The 5399-nt window shown below is 33.6% G+C and overlaps 1 long non-coding RNA gene across 1 annotated transcript; it reads right to left on the reverse strand.

Moving 5' to 3' along the window:
* Nucleotides 1-1413: 1413 nt before the first annotated feature.
* LOC113835920 lies at nt 1414-5076 on the reverse strand. The gene is made up of 2 exons (XR_003485771.2): nt 5024-5076; nt 1414-4137 (listed from the first exon to the last, which is right to left on the reverse strand). It is a non-coding gene; the product is annotated as an uncharacterized LOC113835920 (long non-coding RNA).
* Nucleotides 5077-5399: the final 323 nt, after the last annotated feature.

Consider the following 5399-nt stretch of genomic DNA (forward strand, 5'->3'; position numbering starts at 1 on the left):
GAACCATTCAAACAAGAGAATCTGCCTTCTCTACCTGTGTCATGACAGCAAATGAACAGTTGTAGTCACATTTTCAGCAGGCTGCAGACTCTGGAATACAACTCAGTAAGAAAACACAATAATACAGATTCTTCAAAAATAGTAATTGACTTTTTAACAATAAAAATGTAAAGGACCTTATAAAATAATAAATGCATGCTTTAGCTATAATTTCTAAACTGTAATATCCATGCAAATTACCATGAAATCCTGTAAAGCAACATATTTTCACTGAGTAGACCTAGGAAAAATCAAATCCTTCAACCATAGGTTCACTTACCAAGTGATGTAGTGTATCCTCCTGTGGGTTATACAAGCAGGTGACTCTGGATATAACCAGAGAGGAAAAAAGACTGTAGTCTTGTGCTCAAGAGCTGACACTTTCCACTTAAGAACTATGATACATTAAAAGTACCATAGGTCTCACCATCACAGTTCTGTGAACATCCACACATTATAGACACTGTCCCTTCTCCATTAAGGCTTGTTTCTTCATATTTCACATTGTGGCTCCATCCTATACGTTAAACAAATCTTTTTTGTTTACTTTGACCCTGCTCTTATTGCACCATATTATGCCCAAATGGGCTCATTGAAAATATGCCATTGATTATATTTTATGCTGGTACTCTGATTGATGTACCACCTGAAGAGACATTAAACCTGCAGGCAGCATAACTCTTAAGGTTGTAGCTGTGCAATGTCATAAAGGAACCTGCGTCAGTCCTTGAGTTACCTATTGGGCAGAGTTGTAGATCCCCATGGACCACTCATTCACTAGACTGTCTCAGGAAGTAGTAATTAATAGTTGACTACTTCAAGTACTATATTTTTTGATATCTCTGTCATAAAAGCTCACCCTGTGACCTAGTTAATTTACTTAGGTGTGCCCAGCATTGAGCTAAGGGATTTACACAGAATTTTTCATTTAGCCCTTATAAAATCCCTAAGAAGTTGCCATTATTAATCACAATTCATAAATTAGAAAATTGAGCTTCACAAGCACTCAGTAATTTTCTCAGATCCACAGAGCTGAGAAGTGACAGAGTTGGGAATTGAATGAAAATATATCTTATTCCAAGGGGTGTAATATCTCTACTGTGGAGCACTGGCTCCTTAAATATGTTTGTTCTGCTATCTCCTGTCTCAGTGGCATCTTTCCTTGAAATAGAATTTTTCATTCTGATAAATCATCAAACCTCCACCATAACTAATCCTGTCCTGAAACAAATATATATTATTTATAGCCTTCATGAAATTAAAGTGTTTTTCTATATGGCAGGAAATCAATAGTCATAAGAGGATTACACAGAAACTTACCAAGAATATACATCTTTTGCTTGAACAACTGTGTTAGGAAACCATACAATTCTGTTAATTTTGAAGGAAGCTTTTAATGAACCAAAAGGATCTTAATAATTCCATTATTTGGCAGAAAAGTAAAAGAAATGTACACTGGCAAAATTAATTATATTTCAAAACAAATATTTTTGTATACTTTTCAATAAATATAGTAACATTTCATAAACATAAAATTCAGTGCACCATTTCAACTTGTCATGATGTTTGCTCTCATACTTTGGTCTGATCTATGCTTGGATCTTCAGTGTATTTCAATAGCATTTCCAAATCTTGTAAATATCACTCTTGCCACAACAACTGTTGAAATTTTTATACATTCAGGGTCTGTTCATTTGCTAAATCAAATGTGTAGAAATGCAAACACAGGAGGACTAGGTTTTTCCCTTGACAAATATACAAAATTATGGAAACTCAGAGGAGAGGTATCCAAAATCTATTATTTATGTGACATATGTTTATGTGATGTATGTTATCACCTGGGAAGCTAATTTAGAAACAGTGGAGATAGATATGGCTTATACAATAAGTAACTCTATTTATACAAATCCAAAAGCTGCTAGGTAATTTTGAATTCTGAAATTATGAAGTCATCTTTATGTCTAATTTTTAGTACAGTTATAGGTAGGGTTCATTAGAAGGTCTGTGTATTGATCATAACTTTGTTAAATATGTTTTTGTGATAATCAAAGAATAAGATAAATATGTGAAAAGACTTCATGATTAATATTTTTATCAAATTACAATAATATTTTTGAGCATAAGACTCAATGCTTCATAAAATAATTGTTATATTTTAATGAGCGACCTGTAGTTGGTTTTGACATTAATTCAATGAAAACTTCATGCAAACTTAATTTATCTTAAATGATTTTTCTATTATTGACTGATACATAGATCCTGATATTGGTTTTATAAGCAAATATGCAAATATGTATCTACATATACAAGTATCTATTCTCTTTTCATATACAGAAAATATACATAAAACAAGTATATAGTAAATATAAATATATATCATATATTAAAACAATATACAACATCCAGTCAGTACTTCAATATATCATTTTATTTTGGATCACTTAAATTTTCAAGATATATTATGTATTTGTTTAGAACCTACAGATAAAATAAAAACATGATATTCTCAATTGATTAAGAATAAGGGGCAATGTCTCTAATAATTAAAGGTTGAGTTTTGCAACAGCATGTTGTAACCTCAAGGATGTAAGATATAATTTAGTTCATAGTTAAAACATACATTTCATCATATTGGGGAATAAATGATGACATTTTTGTGAGGTACCTGGTTATTTCTTTCTATAGACAGGAAACAGAAAGAGATGAGTTATTGTGCTTAACATACTTTGTCATTTTTGTTTAGTTTAGTAAACTGCTCATAAGGGGTAATTTGTGGACATTCAAGGTGTGTATTCCCACTTCAGTTAAACATCTCTGGATAAAACTTTACTGATAATGATAATCTCTGTCTCTCTCTGTCTCTCTCTCTCTCTCCTCCCTCCCTCTCTCTCATATATATATATATATATATATATATATATATATATATGTATATTCTGAATTCCTGGTAACAATTTAGACTGAATAAAATCACAATCTCTAAGCAAAACATAGGGGTTCATTTTTCTGTTTGTTTGTTTTACCTTTGCCTTAAACTCTTTTATTTTAAAAACAAACTAGTAGCTCTTTTGTATTATTAAAGATCCCACTTAGGCCATCATATGCGAACTCTGTCTTTAACAACACTCCTGCTATATTTTCCATAACTTTAGGATTGGCTAATCAATAGATAGAAATCAGTTATCAATCACCTAATATATGTTGCATGTAATCTCACATAGGTTAAGGCCAGGTTACATTCACATATGCCATAGTCTATAACTCTGTAAGTCACAGATGAATCAGAGAGATTGACAAAGAAACACCTGGGAGAAATAAGTTTTACAAGGATCACAGAAAAAAGATGCTACAGCTTTGAAGAGACTGATGATTTCTCTGATGCCTGCTATTCTATACTATGGGTCCCACCTTGAGCACTGTTTCACTGGAGTCAGGTTGTCAACAGAGCCATTTGTGGTGGACACATTTAAATCCAGCAATAATATTCATGTTATTGAGTCAGAAGTAAAGCCAGGATAAAGTAGTTCTTATGGAGAAAAAAATATGTCATTTCCCAAAGAGTGTTTGATGTTGGGAGCTTTAGGAAAACCCTTAGGAGACAGATATTTACAATAGGCCTTCATTCTTAAAATATCTATAGATAAACCACTGGATGGCTATGAACCAAGAGAAAACATCTCATTTTAAACACCAGAGGCTTCTCTTAAGAAATAAGATTTTTTTTTGTCCCTTCTGTCCTGGATAAATGTTATACTTTCTCCTGAAAACACAAAGAGAAACCATTGAAAGCTCCAGAAGTAATATTAAGCACTCAACAAGTGTCAAATGAATCAATCAGCTGAATCAGTGACTTGTAAAAACCTGTCAACTAAGAAAATATACCAGAAACAATCATGCAGAGAAGTAATCACATATTGAAGCCAGAGGTGGTAAAAATCCATCTCCGTGAATCTCACAGCTGGGTGACTTTGTTATCTGATCCACTTTGCCTGGGTTTTCTTTTAGGTTAAGTGGATAAAATAACTATCCATCAAGTCTAGGCATGATTTGCATATACCAGGATCATCCATGCAATGTGTTTGTCACTCTTGTTAGGGTCTACAAAGAAAATAAAAACCATTAAAATAATAATAAAGCAAAAGGCAAGAGCTGACCATGTGGCTTACTATTAGTGTGTTCTAGTATTAACAAGGGCTCTGGGTTTCACCTCAGCACCTCACTCTACCATAGATAGAAATATGGCTTGATAGATGATGATGGATTACAGATAGATTGATTGTTGATAGATAGATGATAACTAAATACATAATCAATAAATACAGAAAGAAGATAAATAGGTGATGATAGAGATATAGATGGTAGATGAAAGGTTGATGCATGATAGATGATTCATAGATGAGTAGTACGTTAGTAGATACATTAATGCATAATGATAAATAGCTAATAGTTTGAATGATTTATTCATCGATACATAACTAGGTGGTAGGTATCAGGTACATCATCATAGAGTAGATAAATGAAGAAAGATTTTTAAAAACAATTGGCTTCTGCCTAGCACAGCTCTGACTTGGCAAATGTTCATTTGAACCTGAACAAAGTCTTCCTGGATAGTCATATATATATATATATATATATATATATATATATATATATGTATGCAATGATATAGAGAACAAAGGTGGAAATTATAATGTTATAATATATATATATATATATAGTATATATCAGAAATAAGTAATACATTTCCATATACACATTGTAAATATCAGTTTTTACTGAAAAGACAGTTCTTTATGGAAGAACTCAAACATATAGTTACATTGATATATTACTTTAATATATATATATATATGTATATATATATATTATTAATTCAATTTAAGGAACAGGCTTATTTAACATGTAAGTTCCTTCTAACTCTCCCTCCTCTCACCCCCATCCCTGTTCCCCCATCTCCAACCTACACCCCACCCCATCCACTCACCACTCCCCAGGCAGGGTAGGGCCCTCATCTGCAAAGTCCACCAAATCTTCCAGTGCTGGGCCTAGGCCCTTCCCCATGTGTCCAGAGCCAGAGTGTATCCCTTCACGTGGGATGGGCTCTCAAAGTCCCTTCTTACACCAGGAAAAAATGCTAATCCACTTCCATAGGCTCCCTGGAGTGCAGGGGCCTCCTAATTGGCATCCATGTTCAGGGATCTGGATCAGTCTTCTACTAGCCTCCCAGATAGCATCTGGGGACGATATGCTTTCCCTGGTTCAGGCCAACTGTTTCTGTGGGTTTTTCCAACCTGGTACTGACCCCTTCGATCTTCCTTCCTCCCTCTCTTCAAATAGGTTCCACATTTTAGCTCAGTGTT

This window comes from Cricetulus griseus, chromosome 5 (genome assembly GCF_003668045.3).
Source record: "Cricetulus griseus strain 17A/GY chromosome 5, alternate assembly CriGri-PICRH-1.0, whole genome shotgun sequence".
NCBI classification, from domain to species: Eukaryota; Metazoa; Chordata; class Mammalia; order Rodentia; family Cricetidae; genus Cricetulus; species Cricetulus griseus.